The sequence below is a fragment of the Tursiops truncatus genome, chromosome 8 (genome assembly GCF_011762595.2).
Source record: "Tursiops truncatus isolate mTurTru1 chromosome 8, mTurTru1.mat.Y, whole genome shotgun sequence".
Taxonomy (NCBI): Eukaryota; Metazoa; Chordata; class Mammalia; order Artiodactyla; family Delphinidae; genus Tursiops; species Tursiops truncatus.
This window is the reverse complement of record NC_047041.1, coordinates 28,222,813-28,241,819: the sequence shown is the minus strand read 5'-3', so window position 1 is coordinate 28,241,819 and position 19,007 is coordinate 28,222,813.

The window sequence follows — 19,007 nt, the reverse complement described above, 5'->3', positions numbered from 1 at the left end:
GAAAGATCTACTTGTTCAGCTTCTAAAAGCCACCTGCATTCCTTACTCACATTGCTGCTACTGTTGTTTCTATCATAACATCTCCTATTAGACCACTGTAACATATTCACAATAACTAAATTCTTTTAAAAATCCAAATGTCTAAAAATTATTGAATGTATAAACAAATATGGTTTACCCATACTGTGGAATACAACTCAGCAATAGACACAGCCACAATGAGGATAAATCTTGAATACATAATGTTATTAGATAAACCCACTTATACAAAATTCTAGAAAAGTCAAACTATTATAACCAAAAATAAATCATTGTTTGCCTAGGGCCAGGAGTTTAGTGAGGGAATTAACTGCAAATAGACAGAAAAGAAATTTTTAGAATGAGAGAAATGGTAGTATTTACCCAACATTATAAAATTTTCACAACTCAACAACTGTATGTTTAAAATGGATAGCTTTGAGTTTTTGTAAATTAAACCTCAATAAAATTGGAAAAATTTTGATATAATATCCAGGTTATTTTATGATTTCTTGTTTGTATGTCATATCACTAATTTTCCAATGATTGGGTTTGCCAATGATACAAACCTTGTCAACTTATGAACAGTGAGTTCCACCTTTTCCATGATGGGATACAAATAGGATTAGTTAGAAGTCATCAGAAATACAAATAGAAATTAAGATGAGACATCTTTCCTTTTAAAAACCTGAGATTAAGCATTCAAAATAGAAAATGTCACCAATAAAATTTCAAACCTTCTTGGATCATTTTCTTTTCTTTTCAGCAGCCAAAATACCTGAGCCAAGGATTGAGTACAATTTGGTCCCAGGAATGTTATGCAAATGGTTTTAAGTGAGAACCAAGTCATTATTTTCTATAAAGCTCATCCTGAAGATTATATAAGCACAGAAAGGCAAACTGTCAAATAAACTGTTGTGTGAATCCCTCAATGAAAGGAATATGGACAAAAATGACCCTCATTCTTTACAACATTTTCATTTGTAAAACTGTCCAAGGATATTGTTTTGATATGATGGAGCTAATTTTGTATAGTGCTGTAGAACAAAACATCAAGGAGATTTTTTCTTAGTTATGATTATTATAACTATAAAATGAACATATATGTCCTACTTTACATAAATTAATAGAGTTCAATTTCCTCTATTCTGCCAAATAAACCACAGAGCAACTTGAATTTAATTCATCCTTCTGCAGAATTATCTGAACAACTGGAGCAATTAATTTTTAAGTTATTTACAAATGCTCACTGAAGCACATATACTGCTGATTTTTGTGGCAGCTAAGGGTCTATGAAGTAGACAATGCTCACTAATCATGGACACCTGGGACATTATCATTATAAAGTAAATACATCCTGAGTGTCTGAAAACTGTCACATAAGGGTTTACATGCATTAGAGTCTGAGCGCCAATGACTAAAACCATCTATCCAGAGATAAAGCATTACTTAAATATTAGTATCAACTAAGTGCCCTGTGCCACTCATCAGGTATTATCTTCAACTCATCCTTTAACCCTACAACCAATCTTAGAATATTTCTTGGAATTCTACCACATGCATGTCTCTCAACTCAATTCTTCTTTCCTTCTATTTTGTCTGGACTGTTATAATGGCCTCTTACATAACCTCCCTGTTCTTAATCTGGTCCCACTGTACATGTTCAACTACCATGAACTATCTAAAACCAAATCTGGTCATATGACTTACCACTTAATTCTCTTCCTTACTTCTTGATACTTCCAGTTTGAAATTGGAATATTTTGACCTGACACACAGACCTCACTTGATCTGCCCCCCTACCCACCTTTCCAGTCACATTATCCATCAACCTTCCTCATGTCTTTACTGCTATAAGTACATACAAGTGTGTTACCATTCAGAAGTATTAAAATACTTTCTATATACATATAATTTTATTTCATGTCTCAAATATTTGTTGATACCCTCCTTCTGCTATGTCTTCCTGGTAAACTTTTATAATACATTTTATACACCCACCTTAGGATTACTTTCTCCCTGAGGCCTTCTCCAACTCAACATATTATGGTTATTCACTCCCTTCTCTATGTTTTTGCTGTATTACTGGAAAAAGTATTTTTTTTATTAATTACCTACAAACAATTTATTCCCTTGATCTTTTTACTTCTATACTGTAATTCTCTTGAGCACAGGAAATATCTTATTTATCTTTGCAAACCTAAAGGCTGGAACATAGGTGGTGTTTACTGAATATTGAAATGGGCCCTGGAGAGAAAATTTTGTATTAATGGTAGGTTAGATTTTGTAATGTCCTTTTCAAGTGATGAATTATTATATCTCCTGCATTTCAATTTGACAAACCCTATCCCTTTCTAGTTTCATTGTCTTTATTAGGAAATTTTTGTTCATTATAGAACAAAATGCTCTACCTCACTTGTACATGAGGTAGAGCAAATATAACATTCTCTTCTATTTTTTTAAACAGCATGTAAGGATTGTATAGTGTTCTTTATTGACTTTACACTGTTGTAAAGTCAAAAAATCTTAAGTCCAACTCTTGTAAACTGGGGATCATCTCTGTTAAGGTCTAAACTGTCAAGGTTATGAAATTATGGGAGGAGGAAGTGACAGGTTTCTCATCATGTCTTTTGTGGAGCCAGCAGTCAAGTCAGCACCCTAGTGATGTATAGGGACCCAAGTAAATATTTCAGGGACATTCTGTCACTGTCTACCAATTCAGGGAAAGTGAAACAAATACTGTAAAGAGCTCAAACATGGTGGAGGATGAGGGACATAGTGCAAGTGAGATTTTCTCCAGATTTCTCAGAAAATTTCTACTGGCTTTTCTCAGACAATGCTTGATAAGTATTTTAGGAACAGACTAAAAATCAGACAGAAGTTATCCCAGGTTTCAGTAGGCATTAGGATACTGATGAAAGTTCAGCCATAGACTTTCTGTGATTTCCCACAAGCATCCAGAGAAAGGGAAGCCTGTGACTAGAAGAAAACCAAAACCATTGTTCAGAACTAGTTGGGTGATTATGTTTTTCTGAAATAACTTCTCAGTGTTGGACTTAGAGGTCTAAACAAATTATCCAGATTGTATCATTATTTTGTCTCTTTTGTAATGAAACTGTTAAGACCAAAGTACCAAATGTGTTAGTGAGAAAAGTTCAGTATTCACATTCCCTCTTCTTCAATACTCTTCTTCCCTTGAAGAGGCACATAAAGATGACAAAGAAGAAACACAAATATGGTCAGATACAAGTTAATGACTGAGATTGGTAGAATATTGTGAGAAATTCTAACACCCAGAGTGAGAAAACCTTGAAAAAATATAAAATTTTTAAAAAGGCATTTATAAATTTTATTTTGTTTAAAGCAACTTTCTTATAAAATAAAGTCTTAATCCTGATATTGAGGCAGATGGTCAATATGTACACAGGATGACAAGAGAGAAAATACTATTTCTATTTTATTTACAATTATAGTTTGGGTCAACAAAACCTTTTTTTTATTGACCACTGTATGCCTAGCACTATTTCTGTTTCTGAAGATACAAAGATGATTAAAAACAGTTCTTAATTTGAAGAACTTACAGTTCAAATGAATTGGCTAAACAAATTGCAGCACTTCTGTTGGTGCCTTTTTATTGCTGTCCACATTAAAGAAAGAGGGACCTAACATAGTGATATTCTTTCTGTAGTCCTGGAACTCTGTTAGTAGAGTTCCATCAACAACTCTATAACTTAGATTTTTTTTTTAATTTTTAAAATAACAAAACTGAATTGTTGATTAAAGACACCTAGCCTTAAAGTGGTAAGTCACAAATGACATACCTGTGTATATGGTCCATGGATTTTCTTTAACACCAACAATAATGATGATAAAATAACTATGCAAACAAATTGAATAAAAATGAATTTGATTTTAATACATAAAATAAGATTATACAAAAATTCATAGATGGTTTAAATGAATCCAACACTCCAAGTCCAAAAATATGCATTTCTGTTATAAGGAGAAAATTCAGAGATAATTTTGGTGAACCAATGTTCCAAAATAATGGAATATTAAGACACATTTGAATTTTGGAAATGTGACTATTTTCTTAGCTTTTAAAAAGAGAAATAAGGTTGGCTGTATATATTAGAAAACATGGACCTGAAAAATAGTGGTTTGTTTCCTTAGAAAGAGAATCCATGATCACCAGTACTTATCATAGGTAATATATATGTATGTTTCTTTATCTATAGAATTCTTATACTCAGGCGTTGGGAAATGCCACTTAGGTACTGTATCTGAATTTCAAAAAGTCACTAATCTCTGAAAATATTTGTCAGGTGAATTAATAATTGATAAAAACCTTATATATTAGAGGCATTGAATAATGATGTGTTCCCCTGGAGGAAAATTACCACTAGTAAACTGGACATTTCATCCTATCTCCTGTTCACAAATCTAGGCCATGCTTCAATAGGGGATAACTTAGGAGGGATGTGCACTGGTGAGAGAAATCCCAGTTTAAGGATGAACTGGAAACTTACTAAAAATATTATTCATGTGATAGTCAGGCAGAAAAAATAAGTTGAGATCAAGATACCAAGAAACAGACTTGGGGTCAGAGGTCTAGAATGAAGAGATTAGACACTCAATCTGGAGATACTAGATTTAAACAAAGAAAGAGTACAGGTTAGTGTGGTAGCCTCTAACATAGCATTGTGTATCATCTACATTAGTGTTGGCTGTTTCTCTAGGTGTTTTTTTTAGCACAGGGACAAATGTACTGGGCCAGTCACAGTCACTAATAGGATTCAAATCTGAAGATACACTCTTCCCCTACCAGAGACCCACCTTAGTAGTGGGCCAGACATTGACAGGTATCCATAGTCCACTTGAGGCATTGGAAATCATTCAGAGACTCCTCAAGGTCAGAGTGATTTTTATAATAACACTAAAACACTCTGTCTATTTTACTGTGCTGACGTTTTCACATTTGCTGATACAGCTGCTGGTGACATCATAAATCAAGGCAGTGGCAAAAAATTTCAGTCATTATATTCCTCACTGTCATGCAACATGCACGCACACACACACACACACACACATGCAGAGAAACCAATTTTACTTATGAATGTCTTTGATAAAATGATAAAAACTATTAGTTCTATTACTATTGACCCTTGAGTATATATGTCATTTTAATATTCTGTGGGACAAAATGAGGAATGTTTATAAAGCTCTTCTGATGTTTGTCTCTAAGTAAAGCCCTTGTGTGATGGTTTCAGTTGCTAGCTGAACTAGTCCCTTTATTCATAAAGCACCATTTTACTTGAAGATACAACAGGCTGACAAATTATGATTATTCAGAATTGAATATTTTGCTGATATATTCTAAAAGAAACCCAACAAGACAAAAGATGAAGCAAACCTGCCACCTTAGGAAAACATCTGATAGTATTTTCTGCAAATGAGAAAACTGGCACTTTCAAGTAAAAATTAGATTTTTGCAAAAATTTATCTAACACCATGCTCTTTAGAATTTCTCAATACTTAAAGATGTTTCTATTGAGATTTGAGGAAATATTAACAAATGTATAAAGTAATGTATCCAACTATGGAAAATATTTTTTTTTGTCAGTTAACCAGTATTTTCCAACTAGTTTAGGCATGCTGTTACACAATCAGCACGGGTAAAAGATCCATTCAAAGTGCACAATAGGAAGTACAATAAGCATACAATTCATATAAGTTCTTTCCTTTTGTCATATAAAAATAAAATAAATATCTATTCACACATACAACATACAAATCAAAATAATCTACAATATCACATTATCTTACAGTTATCCTACAGCTTATAATGTTGCCATAATACTCACAGTCTCTATTATATGGAGAATCTTTTCACATAAACTATGCCTATAAGTTTGTTCATCATATTTCACTGTTGCGGTCACTCCATTGATATTCTTACAGCTTGCTTCTTAGTGTGTTTTTTTTTTTTTATCTCCTGCCTCCCTCTGGCTGTCCAAATAACCACAGTTCACAATAAGTTGGGAGTGGGAGATTTACTCTTGACAGTTTTCTGCATACCCAACAGCAGACACCTTACCCTAGCTATTTCTTGCCTTTCAACAAGAGCATTCTCTTCAGGTTTAAATCTGAACTATTCAATACCCACAAATACAAAATACACAGATCACTGTTACATAAACCATTTGTTTTCATTTATGATGTTCTAATATAAATAGCTTCAATATCCCTAAATCCCAATTAGAAGGTCAAAGAAGAGGTGAAATAAAACTCAAGAGTTTGGCCAATGTATCTTGATTTTTTCACCATCACTGGTGAAATATATCAATCAATATATTTATGAAATTAATAATGGATCAATGTTTCCCTTCACTTTGGCTTCGGAAATCTGATATCTGATCCAAATCATCTTTTACTGTTAAAAAAAGTCTTAGAATTTGAAAGCCATGGATCCATTCTCATGTCCCCAAGTAGGTAAACGTCTAATCTATCCATTTAAGCAATTGTGAAAGGTGTCCAGGCAAAATGTGCCTCACCAAATCTTTTTTGTTTATTTGACAAATGAATAATTCTAGTAATCAAACATATTCAACTTATATCTAAGAAAATTCTTAGAGAAATTTACTTTTCATTTTTTGTTGTTCAAATAGAGGTCAGTTGATCAGCACACTCACTTAATAAATAACTCTTAGTATACTTTTTTTTTTAATTGGAGTATAATTGCTTTACAATGTTGCATTAGTTTCTGCTGTACAATGAAGTGAATCAGCTATGTGTATACCTATATCCCCTCTCTCTTGGACCTCCCTCCCACCCACCTCATCTCACGTATCTAGGTCATCACAGAGCACCGAGCTGAGCTTCCTGTGCTTTTTAGCATGTTCCAGCTAGCTATCTATTTTACGCATGGTAGTGTATATATGTCAGTCCTAATCTCCCAATTCTTCCCACCCTCCCCTTCCTCCTCTGTGTCCATATGTCCATTCTCTACATCTACATCTCTATTCCTGCCCTGCAAATAGGTTCATCTGTACCATTTTTCTAAATTCCACATATATGCATTAATATACGATATTTGCTTTTCTCTTTCTGGCTTACTTCACTCTGTATGGCAGATTCTAGGTCCATCCACATGTCTACAAATGACCCAATTTCATTCCTTTTTATGGCTGAGTAATATTCCATTGTACATATGTACCACATCTTCTTTTTCCATTCTTCTGTCATCAGACATTTACATTGTTTCCATACCCTGGCTATTGCAAATACGGCTGCAATGAACACTGGGGTACATATGTCCCTTTGAATTATAGTTTTCTTAGGGTATATGCCCAGTAGTGGGATTGCTGGGTCATATGGTAGTTCTACTTTTAGTTTTATATGGAAACTCCATACTGCTGTCCACAGTGGCTGTATCCATTTACATTCCTACCAACAGTGCAAAGTGTGTTCCCTTTTCTCCACACTCTTTCCAGCATTTATTGTTGTAGATTTTTGAATAGATCTTTATTAGAATATAAATGCTTCACAATACCGTTTTAGTTTCCGTTGCACAACAAAACGAATCAGCCATATGCATACACGTGTCCCTATATCCCCTCCCTCTTGAACCTCCCTCCCATCCTCCTTATCCCACCCCTCTAAGTCATAGTAAAGCACCAAGCTGATCTCCCTGTGCTATGCTGCTGCTCCCCACGAGCCAACTACTTTACATCTGGTAGTGTATGTATGTCAAAGTTACTCTCACTTTGCCCCAGCTTCGCCCTCCCACCCCATGTCATCAAATCCATTCTCTAGGTATACCTCTTTATTCCTGCCCTGAAACTAAGTTCATTAGTACCTTTTTTTTTTTTTAGATTCCATATATATGCATTAGCATACAGTATTTATTTTTCTCTTTCTGACTTTCTTCACTCTGTATGACAGTCTCTAGTTCCATGCACTTCACTACAGGTAACTCAATTTCATTTCTTTTTATGGCTGAATAATATTCTATTGTATATATGTGCCACATCTTCTTTAACCATTCATCTGTCAGTGGACATTTAAGGTGGTTCCGTGTCCTGGCTATAGTGAATAGTGCTGCAATGAACATTGTGATGCATGCCTCTTTTTGTATTATGGTTTTCTCAGCATATGTGCCCAGCAGTGGGATTTCTGGGTCATATGGTAGTTCTATTTTTAGTTTTCTAAGGAACCACCATACTGTTTTCCATAGTGGCTGTATCAATTTTCATTCCCACCAATGGTGTAGGAGGGGTCCATTTTCCCCACAGCCTTTCCAGCATTTATTGTTTCTAGCTTTGTTAATAATGACCATTCTGACTGGCATGAAGTGATACCTCATTGTAGTTCTGATTTACATTTCTCAGATAATTAGTGATGTTGAGCATCTTTTCATGTGCTTCTTGGCCATCTGTATGTCTTCTTTGGTGAAATGTCTATTTAGGTCTTCTGTGCATTTTTTAATTGGATTGGTTTTTTTTTTTGGTATTGAGCTCCATGAGCTGTTTGTGTATTTTGGAGATTAATCCTTTGTTTGTTGTTTCATTTGCAAATACTTTCTTCCATTCTGAGGGTTGTCTTTCTGTCTTGTTTATGGTTTCCTTTGCTGTGCAACAGCTTTTAAGTTTAAGTCCCATTTGTTTATTTTTGTTTTTATTTCCTTTATTCTAAGAGGTGAGTCATAAAAGATCTTGCTGTGCTTTATGTCAAAGAGTGTTTTTCCTATGTTTTCCTCTAAAAGTTTTATATTGTCTGGTCTTACATTTAGTGTTTAATCCATTTGGAGTTTATTTTTGTGTACAATGTTAGGTAGTGTTCTAATTTCATTCTTTTGCATGTAGCTGCCCAGTTTTCCCAGCACCACTTATTGAAGAGGCTGTCTTTTCTCCATTGTGTGTTCTTGGCTCCTTTGTCATAAGTTAGGTGTCTATATATGCATCAGTTTATCTCTGGGCATTCTACCCTGTCCCATTGATCTATATTTCTGTTTTTATGTCAGTACCATACTCTCTTGATTACTGTAGCTTTGTAGTATAGTTTGAAATCGAGGAGCCTGATTCCTCCAACTCCATTTTTCTTTCTCAAGATTGCTTTGGCTATTCAGGGTCTTTTGTTTTTCCATACAAATTGTCAGATTTTTTGTTCTAATTCTCTGAAGAATGCCATTGGTAGTTAGACAGGTATTGCATTCAATCTGTAGATTGCTTTAGACAGTATAGTCATTTTCACAGTATTGATTCTTCCAATCCAAGAACATGGTATATTTCTCCATGTGTTTATGTCATCTTTGATTTCTTTCATCACTCTTTTATAGTTTTCTGACTACAAGTATTTTGGCTCCTTAGACAAGTTTATTCCTAGGTATTTTGAACATCTTTCCATGTGCCTCTGGACCATCTGTATGTCTTCTTTGATGAAATGCCTGTTTAGAACTTCCACTCATTTTTATAATTGGGTTACTTGGTTATTTTTGATATTGACCTCCATTAGCTGCTTGTATATTTTGGAGATTAATCCTTTGTCCATTTCTTCATTTGAAAATATTTTCTCCCATCCTGAGAGTTGTCTTTTCATCTTGTTTATGGTTTCCTTTGCTATGCAAAAGCTTTTAATTTTAATTGGTCCCATATGTTTATTTTTGTTTTATTTTCATTTCTTTAGGAGGTGGGTCAAAAAAGAACTTGCTGTGGTTTATGTCAAAGAGTGTTTTGCCTATGTTTTTCTCTAAGAGTTTTATAGTTTCTGGCTTTACATTTAGGTCTTTAATCCATTTTGAGTTTATTTTTGTGTATGGTGTTAGGGAGTGTTCTAATTTCATTCTTTTACATGTAGCTGTCCAGTTTTACATGTAGCTGTCCAGTTTTCCCAGCATCACTTATTGAAGAGGCTGTCTTTTCTCCATTGTATGTTCTTGTCTCCTTTGTCATAAATTAGGTGGCCATATGTGCATGGGTTTATCTCTGAGCTTTCTATTCTGTACTGTTGATATATATTTCTGTTTTTGTGCCAGTGCCTTACTGTACCTTTGTAGTATAGTTTGAAGTCAGGTAGCCTGATAGACCAATATCACTGATGAAAATAGATGTAAAACTCCTCAACAAAATACCAGCAAACAGAACCCAACCACACATTAAAAGCATCATACACCATGATGAAGTAGGATTTATCCCAGGAATACAGGGATTCTTCAGTATATGCATATCAATCAATGTGATACACCATACTAACAAATTAAGGAATAAAAAACATATGACCATCTCAATAGATGCAGAAAAAGATTTTCACAAAATTCTACACCCATTTATAATAAAAACTCTCCAGAAAATGAGTATAGAGAGAACCTACCTCAACATAATAAAGACCATATATGACAAACCCACAGCAAGCTTCATTCTCAATGGTGAAAATCTGTAAGGATTTCCACTAAGATCAGGAACAAGACAAGGATTCAACTCTCACCACTCTTACTCAATATAGTTTTAGAAGTCCTAGCCATGGCAATCAGAGAAGAAAAAGAAATAAAAATAAATTGGAAAAGAAGAAGTAAAACTGTTTGCAGATGACATGATATTATACATAGAAAATCCTAAAGATGTGACCAGAAAACTACTAGAACTAATCAATGAATTTGGTAAGGTTTCAGGATAAAAAATTAATACACAGAAATCTCTTGCATTCCTATACACTAAAAACAGAAAATCAGAAAGAGAAGTTAAGGAAACAATCCCATTTACCATCACAATGGAAAGAATAAAATACCTGGGAATAAACCTACCTAGCAAAAGATCTGTACTCAGAAAAGTATAAAACACTGATGAAAGAAATCAAAGATGGTATAAACAGATGGAGAAATATGCCATGTTCTTTGATTGGAGGAATCAATATTGTGAAAATGACTATACTACCCAAAGCAATCTACAGATTCAATGCAATCCCTATGAAATTACCAGTGGCATTCTTCACAGAATTAGAACAAAAAATTTTACAATTTGTGTGGAAACACAAGACCCTGAATAGCCAAAGCAATTTTGAGAAAGAACAATGGACCCAATATATACTTTTAGATCTTTGAGATAATGTTATCCTGGGCCCTTCTTTTTTTTTTTTTTTTTTTTTTTTTTGATAAACAATTCTTACTTCCTCAACCTTGGGAACTTAATTCTATGCATTTACTCATTTTTATTGCTTGTCACTGGACTTAAGATTTGTTCTGTCTTCTTTTCAAATATCACTTGAAAACATAAAACAGTCTACATTGTGCTCTATTTGAGCCATGCCATTCACAGACACTGAATACCAGCCACTTCATTAGGAGCAATTTATTACCATTTTTCCACCATAGGACAATTGGTTCCCATTTGTATTCCAGGAAAATTTCTTTTCCTGGAGGACTTTCAGAATAAAATAATTCAAACCCACATGGCCTACTCCTTCCTGCAGAACCAGACATTTTAGAGTAATTTGATTGTTCAAAGTTTTAAAGCATGTCCACACCTATGTTCCTCTCCTATACCTTTGCTCACTCTTTGCCTATCACGTCTTTATCTTTCTATAAAACTTATTGGTGATATAAATTCAACTCTGCTTCTACCACAATAAGATTCCAGACTCATTTTCAGCTCAGTCTGGCTTCTGCCTGCAGGAGATAACCATCTCTTTAAATGTAACCATAGATAGCTTCCGTTTTTCACATTTAACTTTGTGTTGTTAATACCCGACCTGAATCTATAATTTTTTTTCCTTCTATGCTTTGATAACAGTTAACTCAAACCAACAAATCACCCAATCTTTGTAAGTACCATTGTCCACATATCTCTTAAATGTTTGTTTTTTTCCACAAGCCATTTGGGGTAGACAGAATAATGTCCTCCAAATGTCTCCATCTTAATTCCCAGAACTTGTGAATGTTAGTTTACATAGAAAAAGGGAATTTGCATATGTGATTAAGTTAATGACCTTCAGATGGTAATATTATTTATATTATCAGTGTAGAATCAATATAATTACATGCATTCTTTTTTAAATCTTTATTGAAATATAGTTGATTTACAATGTTGTGTTAGTTTCAGGTGTACAACACAGTGATTCAGTTATATATATATATATATATATATATATATATATATATATATATATATATATATATATATATATATATATATATATATATATATATATCCTTTTTTAGGTTCTTTCCCATTATAGGTTATTATAAGATATTGAGTATAGTTCCCTGTGCTATACAGTAGATCCTTGTTAGTTATCTATTTCATATATAGTAGTGTGTATATTTTAATCCCAAACTCCTAATTTATCCCTCCCCCTACTCCTTTCCCAATCACATGGGTTCTTAAAAACAGGACCTATGTAGGGTCAGAGGAAAATGTGGCTATGGAAGAATAGTGAGAGACAGGCAACATTACTGGTTTTGAAGGTAACAGGAAGACAAGGAATGTAGGTTGCCTCTTAAAAGCTGAAAAGGTAAGAAAATGGATGCTCCCTTAGAACCTCCAGAGGGAACACAAACCTACTGACACCTGATAGTCTATTGAGATCTGTACTGGTCTTCTTTAGAACTCAAAGAAAATAAAGTGTTGTTTTAAGTCACTAAATTTGTAGTAACTTGTTATGGATGCAATAGAAAGGCAATACACCAGTGCATTCCACTTTATTCATATTTTGTCTTAATTCTTCTCAGGTAAGAGCATTAGTAATTGTGATGTTAAAGTGTGCCAGGAATTATCTCTAGCCACTTCAGTTGAATCATTGGTGATATATTCCTAGAAACATTCCTTGTTAGTGTTTCAATCTGAGGATGTGTAGGACTACTTCCAGCAAAACTGTCTTAATTTGTGTTCTCCTACAAGAAGGTCTTGAAAAAAATAATTAGAATGCAAGTAGTATATTTGGGGAGTGATCTGGGGACAGCGTTGGAGAGAACATAGATAATACAAGGAAGAGAGTAAAGCTAATAAGAAGTATGTTACCATGTGAGCACCTGGAACTTAAACTTATTGAAGAATTGAGGGAGAGAGAGAAGAACAAAACTTGAGAATTATCCCACTCAGGGGACAAGGGAGACGGGGGTAATGATTCATATAGTTCCATCAGCTACTGGTTAAGGGATCCTAAAGACTACTGATCCACCAGTACTTCTAGCCTAACCATCTAGAAGGTAGAACAGGCTCTGGTGGTCATGGACACCTCGGCAACAAAAAATCAGAGGCATTGACAGTTGGAATTTGCTCCAGAGTGCACGGAGATGGTAAAGGCTGAGGGGAGATGGGTGAGTCATTTACAATATCTGCTATTATCAGCAATTCACATTTGTTTTACTGTAAGATAGTATCACATCCGTTATCTTATATCCTTGCCTTTTGCTACTCTATACTTCATATGTTTTTAAATGTATTATCTGACCTCATCTAATTAATTGGTAGTTGTTTTTCCTGATTCCACTCTCTTGTCCCCTTCTTCAGTAATTATGTTACTTGTGTTCTCAAAAATGTTTTATTTGTTCTCAATATTTTTTTAGCACTTCTTTATCATTCCACTGAAAGTTTTGTAATCTGGCTCAAAAACTCTCCAGGATTTCATGCCACTTTTTTCCATACTTCTTTTGTTTCAAGGACATCCACATAGTCACATATTTTCGCAAACATTAGATATTAATAATATGTCATTTAACGTATTTTTCTGGTTCTATATGCCTTACTACTTCTATTCATACTGAATTCTAACCCTGAGTTATTCTCCCTTTCCCAAATATATCACAAGCTTTCATATCACAAACTTTCATCCCTCCATATCTTTGCTCCTATAGCTTTTTATGACTTGATTCAATTCATTCTTCATTGCCCAACGTAATTGTCACTTCTTCTGTGATCATTTCCTAATTTCCTAGATAAAATAAATTATTCTCATATCAGTGCTTCCATAATACTGTTTATTCTTCTATGAGTTTGTCTTGTATTATTGCTATTGTCTCTTATCTCTGTCAATAAATTTTGAGCTTTTCAGATCATGCACCCACCGAAGTGCTTTACATGTAGTAGATGTCTAACAAATGGATCTTTGATAGCAATCAATCAGAATCAAATGAACTAGTTTACAAGATGAAATGAGAAGCTGTATTAGAGGATATGATTGTTTGATAGGAATAATATCCAACCAACAACTCTCAGGATTAAAGAATATCTATCTTTAGTAATCTTTGAAACATGCTACCAATGACAATAAAATGAAATAAACAAATTTTAGAATGACCATTTTCTCATGACATAATTCTCATTTTCTTCCTTATTTCAGACACTGCATGCAAGAAAGTGGTTAACATGCTTTCTGGATATAGGTTTATCTTCACTGTCTCAGCTAGCGTCACTATCTCAGGCTCACAAAGTATCAAATTTATGATCATGGAATTATCATAACATAGTTTTGGGTTAATGAGCCTATTTGACAGTGAAAGAAATATTTAAATATAGGAACATGAGATCCATTTTTCCTATATTATACTGCATCATTTAGAAACTATTTCCTGATAGAACATTAGAATGACTTCAGAAAAGATACATTTGAATTGAACTCTTTGGGATGAATCCTTGTGGAATTCAAGTCTAAGCCAACACCTATTGTATGGTACTACATCCTCAACAGTAGAACAGATGTCTCTGAGAGTAAAAGTAGGAGTACATACTTTTCATCATCAGTGAATATTATTGACACATTTGGGTAATTTTTAACACTTTTCCTCCAAACTTAACTAGAGTTCCAGTTTTAGAAGGAGGGCACTTCTACCAGGGCACACAATACGGTTCTCTTAAGCCTGGAGGTCTATCTGCCACTGGTTATTTTGCCCACTGCTATGTCAGTGGACTAGCAGGGAAAGAAAGGAATTACTACACTAGCAGAATTAGTTGACTTAATACATTGAGGTGAAATTGTTGCTGCTATGTTACTGGGGTAAGGGGAAGTGTGTCTGAAATCAGCACACACTGAGGTTCCTCTTGATTCTCTCATGCTCAGTGATAAATTTAGGTGGAAAATTATAGCAAGTATGGTCTGAAAGGATATGGTAACCAGGATGAAAATCCGAGTTATCCCACCATGGATGAAGATCTGAAACCCTAGATCAGCAGAATTGTTGACTGAGGGTGAGTAGCACCTAGAATAGCCAGTAAAAGAAGGAGGTTATGAATATCAATTATAACTTTGGGATCAATTACTGCAGCAGAGACAATAATAGTGAATATGAGAAAACAGAGAGAATTTTAAAGTTCTAAAGAGAACTTTAGAACTAAAGTTCTAAAGAGAACTTTATCTAAAGTGCAAGTAATATAAAGGCAATGGTATCACCTATAAATATCTTGGAGATTACAATTTTGGCAGCAACAAAGGTATGTACTCTTTATCAAATATTATTTTATTTTCCTTTTTATAAGCCCATTCTCCAAACTTCCTGGCTGTTAGATTAACTGACTGGGTTACAGACAATGTGATGTGAGTGAAAATTTTGTAGGCCTGGTCCTTAATAGTATTCTATGTGTTCATTTAGACTTTGCTCCCCTGACATTATGACCTGAAGGCTACATATTTCTGATTTCAGTGCCCCCAAACAGAGGAAGATTCCCTGAATGCCATCATTTTATTGAGTCAATAATAAGTTATTACTGTATTAAGCCACTAAAATTTCAAGGTTAATGAGGGCCATGTGTTCACTGAGCAATGAAGAGAAAATACAGATTCCTGTGGGATTTGTAGTACACATGAGGTCAGGCTATATTGTGTTTTCTGTCCTTACATACAAATAAATTTCTTTTTATCATTCCCTCAGTTTGTCTATTTAGGGTTCTCTGTGCCTTGCAACAGAAGAGCAATGTCTACAATAAACATAAACAGTATTTCTCAATTTTATTTATATCTAAATATATCTTGTATCCTGTAACATCTTCAATACATTTCTCCTTATTTATTACTAATATTTCACCATTTTTCAGGCACATATTTTCCCTTCCCATATAATTGTTTTTGTCTGACTGAAATGCTTTTTTCTTTTTCTCCGTCTGGCAAACTCATATTTATTCTTTGGCACTCAGATCAATTATATCAAACCTCTGTGTAACTTTTTCAGGTGCCTTAATGGAGATTTAGTTTTCCTTTCCTTGTGTTTCATGGTTTCATGTTCACATATGTATAAAACTTCACTGGGCAGTGATGCATCAATTTTGTTTCATGTCTGTCTTGCCTTCAGTCCTTGGGCACAAGGTCCATGCCTTTTTCAAGTTATGTACGCTAGTGCCTATTACAATGGAAGGCATACAGTGCCTGCTCAATAAATGAGGGATCAAAAAGATGGCCCTGATCACATTAAATAGCAAGATAAATTGTTTACTTTCAGTTATTTTACTCTATGACACACCAATCACAAAATATCAAATCTGGGAATGGTGGTGATTTAATTTCATGAGACTGCTGAAATAAAATGATTTTACTTTAATTTCATTTTTATTCATTTAGCTTGGTACTCTAAGCAAACTAAAGAATTTGGGGTCAGGAGAGCTGAGCAGACCATTAATTCAACAACCACTAAGGCATATGACAGCCCTCAAGGCAGTTCAAGAACTGCTAGTCTCACCAACTGCTTCTGGAAGAGTCTGCCAAGTAGTTATACACTGTAGAAAGTGCAATTGCTCCCCATATGACATCTGTGGGCTAGAGTGTTCCTTTGTACTCAACTAGGGACAAAAATATTCATTTTACTGTTTTCTTCAATATTGGGGCAGAAAGAACATTATTAAAACCTTTACATTTTTCTCACTCATAACAACAATCCTGGTTGCATTGCCTTCATGCAAATAATAATCAAGAGAAAATTATAGATGGCATAAGCATCTATTTTTCAGGAGGCCAAAGGGCACTGTGTTTGCATTTCACAGCAAATTTAATCTGTAGTAGAGATATTTTCCCAGTTAGCAGTCTAGGGAAATGTAAGCTAACCACACATGCACACACATGTATGCACATACACATGCACACACGCACACAAACTTTTTCGTTTGAATTTTACATTAAGTTACTAGAATGAAAATTTTTTTTCTAAAATTACATGGTAGTAACACTTACTCAAAATCTTTTATTGGTCCTAAAATTAAAAAGCTGATTAAAAACTAGTATAGAATTATTATTCTTTTTGTTTTAAATATGCAATATTTTGTTTAAAGTATTTTGTATTTTACTCAGTATTTCTAGAATATTGCTGCAAATTTAAATATATAAGCCTAAATTGCATTCCCTACCAATTCAACTTGCTATTTTTAATTGAGCTTTCCAAATAGACTGTTCAGCTATTTACAGCTTAGTTTTAAAGAAAAGAGAGCAGAATTATGATGAAAACATTTACACTGGTATTTGGTTGATCTCTAAAACTAAAATTGCTTTTCATGCTTCTCTTCTCGCTCAACAAGCCAGGGACAATGCTCAATTTATAAAAGAAGAGGAGGTTTCATTATATTATTTTATTTTCATTAGGATATAATTTACATACAGCAAAATTCACCCTTTTTAGTGTATAGTTCTATGATATGGACAAATGCATACATTCATGTAACCGCTAATGCAATCAAAATACAGAATAGTTTGGTTTCATCACCTCAGAAAAATTCATCCATGCCCTTTTGAAGTCAAACCTTAACTCCACCCTAACCTATAGAAAGCTCTGATCTGTGTTCTATCACTATATTTTCCTCTTCAAAATGTAATATAAATAAAATTGTTTTAGTATGTACCTTTTCCATTCTGCCTTCTTGTACTTAGTATACAGTGAATGTGAGATTCATCCGTGGTGTTGAGTGTATCAGAAGTATGCTTCCTCCTGTTATTGACTACTATTCCATTTTACAGATGCATCACAATTTGTTTATCTATTCACTATTTGATGGATATTTAGGCCGTTTCCCGTTTGGGGTAGTTTGAATAAAACAACTATAAAAATTCACATATAGGATATTGTGTGAATAAAAGTGCTAAATTCTCTTGGGTAAATACTTAGGACTGAGATTGTTCTGTTGTATTGTTTATAAGAAACTGACAAACTGTCTTTCTAGACATGCCTCACCAGGGCCTCTTCCCTGGTCCAGATCTTTCTGGCGAGCACCCAGTGATGGTTTGTGAAGAAGAACCTGTGACTGTGAAGGAAATACCTGTGTGTCTGTGGCTTCCAGGAGTTCCATTCTCTCAAGCTCTTATGCTAGCCTGCACTCTACCTTTAGGAATGTATTAAAAATGTAGTTAAATTCGTATTGCTTTTTATGGCACCTGGCCTATTTTCCTCCATGCTCTGTCACAGGTAATCCTGGGTTCATGTCCTATTTCTTCCAGGAAAGAACGATCTTTAGATTTCAAGTCTACTTTATTACCATGCAACGCTAGCTTTCTTATGGGTTTAAGAAAATGTGTGATTTTTTAGTCTGTTTTTTCTAGTTGTTAGAGTGGAAACAATGCTCCTTCCAGTTTTCTTGTTCTAAGTGGAAGTTTAACTAAGCTGAGCTTTTAATGAGACCAAATTATAATTTCTGATGCTCTTAAGCACATTTAAACGAAGAATCTTTAGGTCAGTGAGCTACCCAGTGAAGGTGTACCTTGGTGGAAATATCTTGGCTAAGCTAAATAAATGCAAATTCATTTCTTTAGCTTAGTCATCTTGGAAACCTAAGAAGATGTCCTCTGGAGTTGACTTGAACTTTTACAAAACATAATAATACAATACATAAAAAAGGATAACTACTATGATCATTGTATATTCACATCATTAAGACAAAACTGCATATAAAAATGGAGACATTTTTGTATAATTGACCACTAGAACTTGTTTCAAAAAGCTAGTGAGGAAATCCATCCTCACACAGGACTTGTTGCCTCCTTGTCATGTTATCAGTTATGTATCATTACTTGTTTTCTCATTTCTTTGC